Raw genomic sequence first — 15,369 nt, forward strand, 5'->3', positions numbered from 1 at the left:
GAAGGGGAAAGTTACTAGCTGGCAATTGGCCAGGTCTTTCGTTTACGTTACGTTAATGCCGGCTATTTGATTCCGGCCCAAGAACTAAGAGAAAGGCAAAAGACTACGTTAAACCGGCTCATGTGGCGTCCGGTGGGTTGCAAGGCAAAGGGAAGGCCGAAAGGTGCCTGATGGGCGAGACAATAAATTTGGTGGCTACCGCAGCCCGTCCGTGCTGCCCTCGCCCTCCTGCCAGCCGACAGCACGCTTGACGCACTGGCAGAAGCGGCCGACCGGTACCTGGAAGCTAGCGGACCCGACCCACGGCTATCAGCGATCGCGGCACAGCCGTACACACAGCCGGCACCGCCCATCGCTGCTGCAGTGACAGCCCCAGCGCCAGCTGCAACCCCTGCGCTGGACACCGTCATCGCCTCCCTGGTCGCTAAGATGGAGCGCCTGGAGGCCAGCAACCGACGACTCGAAGACGCCGTGCGACGCGACCGCAGCCGTTCCCGGCCGCGCCAGGCGCCTCGCCAGTCACGCCGCCCGTCACCGGCTCGTCCTTCAACGCCGCCGCACGACGACACGCTGTGTTGGTACCACCAGCGATTCGGCGCCCAAGCGCGCCGATGCAAGTTGCCGTGCTCCTGGATCGCCTCGGAAAACTGAGGCGCCCCGTGCTGATGGCGCAAAGCACGGGCGCCCCTCCTGCCGCGCCACTCCTCTTCGTGAGGGACACGGAGACGGACCGGCAATTTCTAGTCGACACCGGGGCGCAGGTCAGCGTGCTGCCTCGCCGCTGCCTGCCCAACGGGTCTACGCTGACCCCTGCTCCTGTCGGCCAGCAGCTCGTCGCGGCAAACGGCTCACCGATCGCGGTGCACGGCACCTGCCTGCTGGACGTCACCTTGAGTCAGCAGCACCGCCTGAAACACCGATTCTTCGTCACTGACGTCACCACACCCATCTTGGGCACCGACTTCCTGGCCGCACATAACCTCGTCGTGGACGTTGCCAACCAGCGTCTCCTGCGGGACGGCACCGTCTGCGCCAGCGCCGAGCGGTCAAGGCTGTGCTCCATCGGAGTGCGTCTCGTCCGGGAGCAGGCTGCTGCTCGCTTCGCAGCTGTCCTCGCCCGGTACCCGGATGTGACCTCACCAAAACCTGGACCAACACCGGTGAAGCACAACGTGACGCACCTCATCGTCACCAAGGGTCCACCGGTGTACCAGCGGCCACGACGCCTCCCGCCGGAGCGCCTTCAAATCGCACGTGCTGAGTTCAACAAGATGCTCCAGCAAGGCACCATTCGACCGTCCAGCAGCAGCAACAGCGGCAACAGCAGCAGCAGCAGCAGCAGCAGCAACAGCAGCAGCAACAGCAGCAGCAGAGGCAACAGCAGCAATACCGGCAACACCACACTGCGGCTTCCTGGTGAGTTCTTCACCAGCAGCCAAGCCTCAGCAGCATCACCGGCCGGTTTCGTACAAGACCTGAAGCGCGCCATGTCTCAGGTGCGGCCGACACTCCCACGTCCGGTCCAGCGCGCCACGTACGTCCCGACGGCACTCCAGACGGCGACACACGTCTTCGTGCGCAGGGACTGTCACCGCTACTCGCTGGACGCTCCATACGACGGACCGTTCCCGGTTACCGAAAGGACCACCAAAACCATCACAATCGACCGTCGACAGAAAAAGGAGGTCATCAGCATCGACCGGTGTAAGGCCGCCTTCCTGGAGACGCCAGACGAATCCGGTCATCGACAGTCTGACCTGCCGACTGTGCAGCCGCACGGTACTCAGTCCAGCGGCCCGCCGGCCGCGCCACCGCTCAGCAATGAGCCCAGCGGCCCGGAGCTTCTGATCTACGGTGACGCACCAACTCGCCCTGCAGCCGTCGCTCGGGCTGACGCTGCACCATTGCAGCCTCGGCCGATACTACGGACGACCCGCTCCGGCCGCGTCATACGACCTCCGGTAAGATATCGCCATGTCACTTTTGTCCGCGACATGTCTGGCGAGGGGGTACTGTAGGGATCATCTATGCGATTTGTCATTTCATGTTGTCATTCTCATTTATATTGTCACCGCTTTATTAATCAATCTGTTACCTGTTGTCAATTGCGCGTCATGTTTGTTATTTGTAAACCGGCCTGCCGCTGGCCTCAACCTTCCTAGTAACCGCTGTGCCATACGCTATAGAACGTGTCGTGCAATGGTCACGGCGGCACCCCTGAGGCGGCCGCTGCCCGTACGTTTAGGAGCCCATTGTCGTGACGTCATGACTGTGGACATTTTTTTTTTTTTAAATAAATTTAGTCTTCCCGGCATGCCTAAGGCAACCGCCAGGGAAGGGGAAATTACTAAGGCTGGCAATGAGCCAGATCTTTCGTTTTACTTTACTTTACTGTCAGCTATTTAATTCTGACCCAAGCAAGAGAGAGAAGCAAACTTTACTTTAATTCGGCTCATGTGGCGTCCGATTAACAAGGCAAGGGTGTCCAGAAAGGGGTAGAATATTCATACTTGCTGCTGTAAATCTTGCTGCTGATGGTGTGAGGTGTTGCAATGTGTGATGTTTGTTGTGGGATGTATTTACCAGGAAAAGTCCTAACTAGAAAAAACCTGGTGCCTAAGTCAAGGGGCAAAAACTGTCGAGTACAGTAAAAATCCCCGCAATAGTTACGTTACGTTATATCTCTAATGTGGACAGTGAAAGTGTAATTGCGCAGGCTGTTCGCAAGGATCGGCCAAAATAAAACCGGCCTACCGAGTGAGACAGCCAGCGGGTTATGGCAGCCGGTGTGACCCGGGTGCCCCAGTCATGTCCCGCCCGTCTCAGGGGTACAACTTTGACTGGAATTTGGTGGCTCTGGAGGAGTAGCCGTGAGGCATAGCTCGACTCCTAGGCAGCGATGTTGGTAGGGCTAGTGGTTACCCGTTGGAGGAATTCTCTGAAGGAAGATACGGCGTCCGTGGTGAGGGGGTCCGTCAAAATAGAAGCCAGCCACGGCTGCCCTGTACGCTTTGGATTCTGGGCGAAGGTCAAGGTCGTATAGTCGGATTTCATGGTCAAACCAGTCTCGTCTCGTCTTTGTGGTAGTCGGCCTGCCGCCAGGGGCGATTTCGGCCGTGTCGTATTTCGGGGGTTGGGCTTCCTAGGAGGCAGGCCTCCTGCGGTACTGATGGCGCTCCTGCGGTCTGAGTCGCGGTACTGATGGCGCCATCTGGCGTGTCTTTGGCGTGACGGTACCACGCTTGGTGTGGAGAGCGCAGAGGTCGGTGTCCTCGGAGAGGTCGGCCAGATAGGTCTCGCTGGCCTTCTGTAAAGCCGCAACGGCATCGCTCCGGATGTGCAGATTATTCTGGGAGTCCTTTCAGCTGTGGTCTCTGAAAGGACTCTGGATTTGTTTTTCATCTTTTTTTTCTTTTTTTTCTTTTATTATTATATTTTTTTTTATTTTTTTTTTATTTTATTATTATTATTATTGCTTTTTTTTGTGGGCTTTATTATTATTATTTTTTTTGTGGGCTTTTTTTTTTGTTGTTGTTGCCTCTTTTGCCTCTTTTGATATCTTCGACACATATTTTCACACACAATAAACAGTCACACAAACAAGGAACATTCAGAGATTTGACACTTCAGGGATTTTTTTTTATTATTATTATTGCTTTTTTTGTGGGCTTTATTATTATTATTATTTTTTGTGGGCTCTTTTTTTTTTTTTTTTTTTTTGCCTCTTTTGCCTCTTTTGATATCTTCGACACATATTTTCACACACAATAAACAGTCACACAAACAAGGAACATTCAGAGATTTGACACTTCAGTGATAATATTGAAGTTTTTTTTCCCCCCCTTTATTTATATATATATATTTTTTGATATTATATTTTTTTTTTCTTTATTTTTTTTTTCATCATCATTTTTTTTTTTTAATTTGAATTATCATTTTTTTTTTTTTTTTACTTTTTTTTGTCCCCTTTGTTGATGCGTGGGGGGGGGGGCGGCCCGGGAAGCGAGCGGCACGTCTCGAAGTTGGAGGTTGCGCCGCCCCCGTCCCCAGGCCAGCCCGTGCTCCTCCTTTGTTGATGCGTGGGGGGGGGGGCAGCCCGGGAGGCGAGCGGCAGATCTCGAGGTTGGAGACGGTGCCGCCCCCGCCCCCCAGGCCGCCCCGTGGTTCCTTCTTTATGCGTTTCTGCCGGCCCGGGAGGCGAGCAGCAGGTCTCGAAGTTGGAGACGATGCCGCTCCCGCCCCCCAGGCCGGCCCGCGGCTTCTCTTCTGTTGATAAGTGGGGAGGGGGGGCGGGGGCGGCCCGGGAGGCGAGCGGCAGGTCTCGAAGTTGGAGTTGGCGCCACTTCCGCCCCCCGGTCGACCCGCCCCCCCTTTTGTGCTTTTCTGCCGGCCCGGGAGGCGAGCGGCAGGTCTCGAGGTTGGAGACGGTGCCGCCCCCGCCCCCCGGCCGGCCCGTGGCTCCTTTTTTGCTGATGCGTGGTGGGAGGGGGGGGGGGGCGGCCCGGGAGCGAGCGGCAGGTCTCGAAGTTGGAGTTGGTGCCACCCCCGCCCCCAGGCCGACCCGCCCCCCTTTGTGCTTTTCTGCCGGCCCGGGAGGCGAGCAGCAGGTCTCGAAGTTGGAGACGATGCCGCTCCCGCCCCCCAGGCCGGCCCGCGGCTCCTCTTGTTGATGCGTGGTGGGGGGGGGGGGGGGCGGCCCGGGAGGCGAGCGGCAGGTCTCGAAGGTGGAGTTGGCGCCGCTCCCGCCCCCAGGCCGACCCCCCCCCCCCCCCTCCGTGCTTTTCTGCCGGCCCGGGAGGCGAGTAGCAGGTCTCGAAGTTGGAGACGATGCCGCCCCCGCCCCCCAGGCCGGCCCGCAGCTCCTCTTTTGTTGATGCGTGGTGGGGGGGGGCGGCCCGGGAGGCGAGCGGCAGTCTCGAAGATGGAGTTGGTGCCACTTCTGCCCCCAGGCCGACCCGTCCCCCTGTGCTTTTCTGCCGGCCCGGGAGGCGAGCAGCAGGTCTCGAGGTTGGAGACGATGCCACCCCCGCCCCCCAGGCCGGTCCGCGGCTCCTCTTTGTTGATGAGTGGTGGCAGGGGGGGGGCGGCCCCGGAGGCGAGCGGAGGTCTCGAAGTTGGAGTTGGTGTCACCTCCGCCCCCAGGCCGACCCGCCCCCCCCCCCCCCCCATGGTTTTCTGGCGGCCCGGGAGGCGAGCGGCAGGTCTCCAGGTGATGGTGCCGCCCCCGCCCCCCGGCCGGCCCGTGGCTCCTCTTTTGTTGAGGCGTTTCTGCCGGCCCGGGAGGCGGACGGCAGGTCTCGAAGTTGAAGTTGGTGCTGCCACCGCCCCCCAGGCCGGCTCGGTCGCTGCTTGCTGCTGCTGTTGCTTGTTTGTGCTGCTCTTTTTTCCTCTCTCTCTCTCTCTCTTTCTCTTTTATTATTATTTTTTTTTTATTTTTTTTTTCTCATTTTTATTTTTTATTTTTTATTTTTTTTTCCATTCTTTTTTATCTTTTTATCTTTTTTTATCTTTTTTTTTATCTTTTTTTGTAATGTTTTTTTTTTTTTTAGAGAGAGAGCACAAACGTACATGTTATACACAGGCATGCATACAGGTACAAAACAAACAGTTCGTCTTTCTTTCTTTTCTCTTTTTTTTCTCTCTTTTTTTCTCTCTTTTTTTTTTCTCTCTTTTTTTTTCTCTCTTTTTTTTTCTCTCTTTTCCTTTTATTTTCTTTCTTTTTTTTCCCCTCTTTCTTTTCTCTTTTTTTTCCTCTTTTTTTTTCTCTCCTCTTTTTGTTCAGCTTTTTTGTTTTTACTGTTTTCCTTGTCTCCTCTACGTCATAGAGGAGAGGTGTTAAATTCTCATTCACAAATGTGCACATCGCTGAAAATGTGCACCGGTGAATGGGAATTTTAATATCATACCTTACCTCACTTGGAGGTAAGGTCGAGTAATTAAAGTGATCATAAGTCTCTAAAGATGCCTGAATCAAAAATAAATTTAAGGAGGAGCTTTGTGATGTCTGGATTTTGGTCGTTTAGAAGGGTTGTGATATTGAAGGATAGGTTGTTTCGGAAACAATAGTTTTGCAGCTCTTGTCGCTGTTGGTTGTAGTTTTGGCATTCGATTAATATATGTTTAACCGTGATTAGCGAGTTACAGGTTGAGCAGTTTGGGGGATCTGATTTAAGAAGGAGGTAGGAATGAGTGAGATATGAATGTCCTAGGCGAAGGCGGGCTAAACACATTTCCTGTAATTTTGAATTCTGATTTTTTGTTTTTACTGCTATTTCTGGTTGAATTTTTCTCAGGAAACACTTGGACTTATCCCATTCTAATTGACGTTTTATGTTTAGTTTATTTTTGAGAAGGGAAAGGAAGTCTTGAGATGAGTAGGGGATTTTGCCAATATTGGTTTGATTTAAGGCATCTTTAGCGAGTTCGTCAGCCTTCTCATTTAGATGAATGCCGGTGTGGGAGGGGATCCATACTAATTTTGGGGGGCATACGATTTGGCTTTGTAATTTGATAATTTCTTTGATAAGGGGATGACTGTTTAAATGTTTTTCGTGAATAGAAGTAATAGCCGAAAGGGAGTCTGACAGAATCATAGATTTAGAGATGTTTTTTAGCTTTATTTGGGCATAGGCCGCCAGGATGGCGTACAGTTCTGCGGAGAAAATGGACGCCCATCCTGGCAGCCTTGTTTTGAGAATCGTGGTTTGCTCCTGTTTAAACCGACTCACCACCGCTGCCGCTGTTTTGTTTTCCTGTGCGTTCTTTGATCCGTCAGTATAGAAGAAAGTATATTCTAGATGTTCGGAGATAATTTGGTGGTGAAGTGCCTGAATTTCGATGTTGGTGTACATATGTTTTGGTTGGTCGATGAGAAGGATAACTTGCGGACTTTTGGAGGCCCACCACGCCACCGGTGTGTTCGTGTGTGGTGGTGAGTGTAGTGTTATGTTGACTGTGTCTGTTAGTGTGGTGATTCTGCTGCCGTATGATGTTTTCTGATGTATGTTGTTTGTGTATCTACGGTGTGATCTGTATTTTATATATGGGATGCAGGGGTGATTATTTGTTTTTTGAATTTTGTGGAAGTATCTGAGTAGTGATTCGGTACGTCTATCGGTGAGAGTTGAAATGTTGTTGTAAATATGGAGGGCTTGAGTTGGGGTGGTTCGATAGGCGGATGTGATAATTCGTAGGCATGTGTTTTGGATAACGTCTAATTTCTGCAAGTGTGTTTTAGCTATATTTTCAAATATGATAGATGCGTACTCGAGGATCGGTCTAATGATGGATTTATAAATGTTAAGTAAGGTTTTCCGGTCGCCGCCAAAATCTGTACCAGAGAGTGCTTTGAGAATATTGATCCGTTTTCTTGCTCTAGTTGAAATTTGTTCAATGTGTAATCTGAAAGTGAGTCCTCGATCTAATATGATTCCTAAAAATTTTGCGTCGTTTCGAATTTCGATATTGCTATTGTCAATTTGGAGGGGCAATGGATTAATTGGTTTTCTGCTGCCAAATATTACGCATTGAGTTTTTTCGGATGATATATGGAGATTGAGAGGTCGGAGGTTGTTCTGTACAGTTTTTAGGGCACGTTCTAGGTTACTAAGTGCTGTGTTGGAACTTTTATGTGAGGACCAGATAGCTATGTCGTCGGCGTATATTGCAATTTTGGATGGGGCAGGAACGGATTTGACAGTAATGTTTAAGGCCAGGATAAAGAGGATAGGGCTGAGAACGGAGCCTTGCATGAGTCCGGAAGTTGGAGTTTTGGGATCGGATATATGGTTGAGGAATTTAACTTGGAAGGATCTCTTTGTTAGGTATGTATTAAGATAATGGAGAAGGTGTCCGTTGATTTTGTTTTTAAGGTAGTCAAGGAGAGGCTGGATATTAAGGGTATCATAGGCATTTTTTAGGTCAAGAAAGAGTGCTGCTGTATATTGTTTGGAGTGGAAGGCATTTCTGATATCGGCTGTTATTTTGACTAAATTATCGAAAGTTGATCTGCCGGGTAGAAAACCACACTGATTTGGGGATATGAGGTTTTGTTTTTCAATAATATAGAGGAGTCTGTTTTTAATAATCCGTTCAAAAATTTTGTGAATGGTGTTTGTGAGGGAGATAGGTCGGTAGCTACTTAGTTTGGTGGGGTCCTTGTTTGGTTTGTTTATAGGAATGATATGGGCGTGGAACCAGTTTTCAGGATAGGAGTGCGAGGAAAAGGCGTAGTTTAATGAGTAGAGGAGAGCTAATTTAGCGGTTTGTCCCAGGTTCTTAAATAGGTGATAGTGAATTTGATCTGGGCCAGGACATGAGTTTCCGGTTCTGTTGATGGCGTTATCTAATTCGTATACAGTAAATGGGAGGTTATAAACTTCGGTGGTGGTTTCTTCTGGAATAATTAAGGGTAATGGAGGGGGGATGCTCGAGGATATTGATCTATAAAAAAATTGAAAATTGTTCTGAAATTTCTTGTGGGTTTGTAAATGTGTTGTTATTATGGGTAATGTATGTCGCTTTTTGTGTTGAGGTTTTCAGTCCTTTAAATGCTTTAAGTATGCCCCAAATTTTAGAGAGAGGAGTGAATCTGTTAAAGGAGTTTGCGAGCTCTTCGAAAGATGTTCTTTTGGCTTGTTTGATTACTTTTCTACATCTTGCTTTTGCTTTTTTGTAATTAATAAAATCTTCTTCAGAGCGAGATTTTTCATATCTGTGTCTAGCCGTGTTCCTGAACGTTATAGCTCGTTGGCAATCGTAGTTCCACCATGGTACAGATTTTGGTTTGGCATTGTTGTTTGGTTTTGTTTGTGGTATGTGTAGTTTTGCTGTTTCTGTAATACTTTCAATGAATTGTTCGGGTGTGGGTTGTCTTTCAATCACGTTTTCTAGGGTGTTTGTAAAGGAATACCAGTCTGCTTTTTTAAGGTTAAATCGTGTGTAAGAACGGTGTTGTGTGGTAGTGTGTCCTAGTGTGATATGGATTGGTAAGTGGTCGCTGAAGTAAGGGTCTGGTGAAGTTTCCCATGTTGTTGAAAGTGCGAGTGTTGATGAGGTGGCTGTGATATCTGGTGTGGTGTCAGAGTGTGTTGTGGTTCTTGCAGGGAGTGTAGGGGAGCCGTCATTGTTGATGACTAGCTGAAGGTTATCTACGAGTTCTAACAGAATTTTGCCTTTGGAGTCCGGAAGTCTTCTACTTCTATCCCATAGTGGGTGGTGGGCGTTAAAGTCTCCACATAAAATAAAAGGGGATGTCAGAGAGGTTACTAGGGTTTCTAAGTCTTGGATAAATTCTGAAAAATTAATGTCCGGCGGGGCGTAAGTGTTTATAACGGTTAGAAAATTTTGATTGGTGCTGATTTCGAATGCTTGGATGTCAAAAGTTGTAGTGATTTGGATTTCTCGGAAGGCTATATTACTTTTAATGTATGTGCATACACCTCCTCTTCTTTTGAGAGGTTGAAAAAGTGCATCTTTCCGAATGAGAGAATAGGTTGCAATTTCGAAATTATACGGATCAGATGGTTTTAAATGAGACTCTTGAAGGCAAATGATCGATTTTGAAGAAGAAATTAATGCTTGTTTTAGTTCGGACCAATTTTCAGGGACTCCCCTCACATTCCACTGCAAGAGTGTTATGTTTTTGTTGTGGGTGGGTGTGCTATGTGTGGTGGAGTGGTGAGGCATTACTGCTGTGTACTGTGTTTACTGTTTGTGTCGGAGTGTGAAGTGAAAGTCGGAGGGAGCCGACTGGAGGCGTGTGCGGCGGGTCTTCGGTGGCGAGGTGGGACTGGTGGAGTTTGAGGTCGAGGCCGACTGGGATGAGTCGTTAGACTCGTCCGAGGACCGAGGTGGTGGTGGCGGTCGGTTCTTGGGCACAGGTTCGGGTTCGGTTCCCACACTGGCGCCCGGCCTGGGAGTCGGTTCCTCAGACGGTGGTGGGTTGGCCGGGCGTCGTCGCGGGTCCCGGTCAGAGACCCCGGGTGGGGTCTGGGCGGCCACCTCAAGCCGCTGCGCGGAGCGGGCAGCACCGCTCTGCACGCTGGCCGGTCGGGGAGGAGGGGTTGGGCGGTAGTGAGAGGGAGGAGGTGCAGGGGACCGGCCAGAGGAGGAGTGGGACTTAGGGAGATGAGGGTACTCCGCCTCAGTCAGCGGAGGAGGGTGGGAGGGTCTGACTGAGGTCGAAGGGGGAGGAACAGGATTGGATGAGGGGTGGGAATCCACGTACGCGCGAGCGTCGCGGGGGTCCCAGCCCCTACGGATGAGGAGGGTGACCTGGGTCTCAGAGATCCAGCGGGGACAGGATGGGTCGTTCGCGGTGTGGGCGCCGCCACAGCCTGCGCACAGAGGATCTTCGGCAGGACACTGGGAGGATTCGTGCCCCGCCTCGGCGCAGTTGGAGCACGTGGGGGAGTCGGATCGGCAGTGCTGCTGGCGGTGTCCATAGCGCTGGCACCGCCGGCAGCGGAGAGGTTTAGGAGGGACTGCACGGACGGGGAAGGATAGGTAGGCGGCCAGGATGTAGGGGGGAGGTTCAGCGGTGGAGAAGGTTAGGATAAGAACTTTTGGAGAGCGGGGCGGGCGATACACGGCGGTAACGCCCACCCGGGAGAAGCCCTCCTCCAGTTCGGACAAGGATAGGTGCTGGAGGGATGGAGCGTAGATGGACCCCTGGCTTTGGTTCAGGTGGGGCGGAGCCCACACCTTCACCTCAGCACCGGCGATTCGCCGGAGACCGAGCAAAACTCGTTTCTCCGACGCCTCGCAGGCGACGAGGAGGTCGCCCCCTCGCAGCGGCCGGGCACGGGGACAGCGCCCGATCGCCGACGAGAGTGCGTCCCCCACCGCCCAGGGAGAAAGGTCGGAAAGGGGGAGCCGTCCATACGGCGGATGCGGACAAAGGATGGGACAGGAGTAGAGGAGAATTGGAAGGAGGATGAGGCAGGGTTACGGGACATGGTGGAGGTAGGAAAGTGAGGTGGGTGTGGGAGTGCGTGGGTGTTGAGGGGGTGGTGTTGGGTAGTGGTTGTGTTGTATGAGCGTAAGTGGGTGTTGTCTTGTGTTGTGTTGGTAGTGGTGAGGTGCAACAAAGTGTGACTTACAAACGTGGTTGGTGTCGAGACGAAGGCAGCGGCAGCGAAGGTAACAAGTCGGTTGAAGAGCGAAACACGACTGAGTAAGGTCGCGGTAGGGGCTCTCCCGGCAGCCGGACGGTGACTCATACGTTGAGCTTGTCTCTCGCCGCGCCTGCGGGCATATTGGTAGTACTAGGGACGGCCAGCATGTGACCGCGGTTTTCGGCGACGTTGTCAATTCGTTTCTCGACTCTGCTGTTCGCTACAAGACAAATACACATAGAAAACGGCTCGGGTATTTGGAGAAGAGCGGCTACTCTGAGGCGAGGGAAGAACACGGAGATTCACACAAACGACCTGACTAGGTTGCACCGGCCACAGTCGACCGAGGTGGGCTTCTGCGCCCTTAAAGACGCCTCTGACTGGCCATTGCGCTGACACCCTGGTCGGACCACGGTCATTGATCGGACCCTGCCACTGGTTCGTGCTCAGGCTGCCTTAGCGGGTAGACCTGCTCGACCAGACGCCCCACTGGTGGGCGAGTGCTCGGTTCCGACTTTCACCGCCGGTCCAACAGCGTTCTGCTGGTTCCCGCCGATCCGGTTACGACACCGCAAGTGCCGTACCGACTCGGGCGTCCCAGGTGGGCGTAACGGTTACCACACCAGTTCGCGACCCCAGGCTCTGTCAGCCGTCGTACGGCTCTCGGACGGACACTCTAATAGATCAGCCACAGATCAATAGATTGTCACAGACCGTCCGTCCAGCCACGCGCTACCCACAGCGCAGTACGACAGCCTCCTTTTCCAGGGGGCCTCTTATTTTCAGGGGCCTCCAACTTTTGCCTCGTCCTGCTGGCTGCTTTCAAGTATGACCTCCAAATCTAGCTTCTGAGATCGGGCTGATGTACCCAGGGGCGTAACCGCTTAACCCGCGAGTTGCTGGGGGGGGGGGGCGTTAAACGCCCCCACTTTTTTCGCCGGGCCATAGCATAAAAACGGCGCGCCGCAGGCGCGCCAAATTTTGGGTACCTGTAGGAAATTGATTGAAGTTTATTGCGACAAAGTTTAAAAAAATCGGTCGGAAAATCTTTGAGATATCGAGATTTTAGTGACGTCATGATTTCTGAATTTTCGACCAAAAACGGCATATGTTCAAAAAATCATATAAAATCACAGAATAGACATACAGACATGCCGTAAAGGCAGTTAGACTGCCAATACCATGAACAATCAAATGGCTATCTTCGATTATTGATTATCGTTCCACATTTTCCAAAATCTTGAACTGAATCTTGGCAATTTCTCGTGACTCCTTCACGACCATGATACATGCATTTCTTAAATTGAACTTTTTGAGCCAAACACGTATACACATGATAAGCTGAATGTCACCATCGTGTTTTACGCCCCAAATTACCCATAAAACATGTGTCACAGGCTGCGAATATCAGTTTTGATTTTCGGGGATATGTGCTTACCCGGTTGACCTGACCTTGACCCTGACCTATGCTTGACTGACCCCTACATGAAGCTGACACTCTTGTAGGCCTTATATGATGGATTGTGCACCGTTTTGACAGAGTTTATGACGAGAGGCGCCCATTGCGAAGTCCTGAAGTCCATGCTACTGAAAGCCCGATTTCAGGTGTTTGACCTGACCTTGACCCGACCTGTGACCTCAAAATTCAATTTTAAAGTACTCATCTGAAGCGTCTTGTCGCGTTCTTTCGTTTGCCGCCTCGTGCGTTTCGCTGCGCCTATCGGTTCTCGAGTTATCGGCTGGGGGCGTTTAACGCCCCCCCCCCCAGCAAACGGTGGGTGGCGGAATACCCCAGCAACTGCCGGGTTAAGCGAACAGTGCGGAAAGTCCGCACCATTTTTAAACTTATTCCCCCTCCGATTTTTTAGAATCTATTTGCTGCAAACGGCGCATGACCCCTGAAAACCCTTACACAAATGTCTTCCTCGTTTCCCAGGTGCCCCCATTAGCTTCATAGGCGCCCTCTTTGGCATATAAGCGCCCTATGTATAGTCATCAGAGACATCCCTATATGTCCCACAGTCGCCCCGTTGTCGCATACAATGTGCGCTTATCATAGGCGTCTCTCTTTTATGGACACTTGAAAGCGCCTCTCTTTGCCATGCCGGCGCCCCTGTTTCTTATGAATGCACCCCCATGGCATTGATCAATTATTTGCAGACCTCTATTGCATGTGGACGCCCATATAGGTATGTAGGCCTCAGAGGCACCCCTCTTTCGCATTGAGGCGCCCCTCTATTGCACGTAGGTGCCCTACTGTCTCAGAACCGCTCCCCTTTGGCATGCAGACGCCCATCTTTCGACGGAGGAGCCGTTATGGTTCTTAGAGACGACACGGTGCTCCCAGACGCAGATGGGGCTCTCGGAGTCGACAGTGTGGGACCTTCAGTCGCTGATGGGTGCCCGCCAGATGTGGACCCTCGGAGACGCCGGTATGGGACCCTCAGAGATGCTGGTATGTGGCCCTTAGAGACACCGGTGTGGAACCCTCAGATACTTCAGTGTGAAGCCCTTACAATTGCTGGTGTGGAGCTATGAATGTGCTGGCTTAAATCCCTCAGAGGCCGGTAGGCGGTACATGGACATTAGAGCTCAGTGAGAGCTTGTGTAGTGCCTTCAGTGGCCTTGTGGAACCGTTAGACATCAACATGGTGCTCTCAGGAGCCGGTGAGTCCTCAGAGTCACCGGTGTGGGGCCTTCAGAGCTCCGAGATACTGGTGTGGGGCCTTCAGAGGTGTCGGTGTGGGTCCTTCTATAGAGCCTTGAGATGCACAGGTGTGGTGGCCCACAGAGGCGCCGGTGTGGGGCCCCCAGAGCCACCGATATAGGGCCCTAAGAGACACTAGTATGACCCTCAAAGGCGCCGCTGTGTGGCGCTCATAAACACTGGTGTGGAGCCATCACAGGCGGGTGGAGCCGTTAGAGGCCGAAAAGGGCCCTTAGATGCCTACAAGGAGCCTTCAGAAGCCGGCGTGGCACCCTTATGGGGATAAGCGCGTCTACTTAGGAGCCCTTGAGGTGCTCTCATGAGCTCTGTGGGGCCCTACCGAGCCGAAATATGGCCACGGCCAGTTGCCGCCGCATGGCTCTTCGGACTATCATTCTCATGGGCCTCATCTGCCTAGTTTGAATAGAAGGGCCTCTCAGACAATCAGTCTCATGGGCCTCCTCTGGCTAGTATAAATAGAAGGGCCTCTCAGACCATTAATCTCAGGGGGCTCCTTTGGACAGTATAAATAAAAGGGCCTCTCAGACTATCAGTCTCGGGGGCCTCCCTAGAAAAGTGTAAATGTGGATAGAGGGCCCCCTCAGATTCATTAGGAGTGGACCTCTCTGACTATCAGTCTCAGGGGCCTCTTGTGGCCATTATGAATATAAGAGCCTCTCAGACCATCGGTCTCAGGGGCCTCTTCTGACTAGGTTGGATAGAGGGCCCTCCCAGACCACCAGTTTCAGGGGCCTCCAGTGGCCAGTTATATGAACAGAAGGGCCTCACAGCCATCAGCCTCGGGGCCTCTTCTGACTGGTGTGAATATGAGGGCCTCTCATACCATCAGTCTCAGGGGCCTCCTCTGCCTAGTGTGAATATAAGGGCTTCCCAGGCCATCAGTCTCACGGGACTCTTCTGACTGGTGCCGGATTGAGGGACCTCCCAGACCGAAAGTTTTGGGGGTCTCCTGAAGCCAGTATGAATAGAAGGGCCTCTCAGTCCATCAGTCTCATGGGCCTCTTCTGCCTGGTGTGATTATAAGGGCCTCTCAGGTCATCAGTCTCAGGGGCCTCCTCTGACTACAGTGTAGATGGATAGGCCTCCCAGACCATCAGTCTCAGGGGCCTCTTCTGACTATTGAGGATAGAGGGGCCTCCTCTGACTAGTGAGGGTAGGGGGCCTCGGCTAGACCGCCAGTGTCAGGGGCCTATTCTGACTAGTGTGGATGGAGGGGCCTCCCAGACTACCAGTCTCAGACCTCTGACTAGTGTAGATAGAGGGGTCTCCCAGACCGCCAGTGTCAGGGGCCTCCCCAGACCAGTGTGGATATTGGGGCCTCCTCAGATCCACTAGGGCCTCTCAGGGCCATCAGTCTCAGGGGCTTCGACTGACAAGTATGAACAGAGGGCCTCCTTGGATCCATCACGGCCCCTTGGAGTCCGTGCGTGGGGATTCGTGGAACTTATTTTTACCGAGTTTGTTTATTCTGGAAGATGACGACGTCCTCTCAAATCGAGACGAGGGGCCTCGAGTAAAAAGTGG

The sequence above is a fragment of the Amphibalanus amphitrite genome, unplaced genomic scaffold (assembly GCF_019059575.1).
Source record: "Amphibalanus amphitrite isolate SeventyFive unplaced genomic scaffold, NRLGWU_Aamphi_draft 000621F_arrow, whole genome shotgun sequence".
In the NCBI taxonomy this organism is placed as follows: domain Eukaryota; kingdom Metazoa; phylum Arthropoda; class Thecostraca; order Balanomorpha; family Balanidae; genus Amphibalanus; species Amphibalanus amphitrite.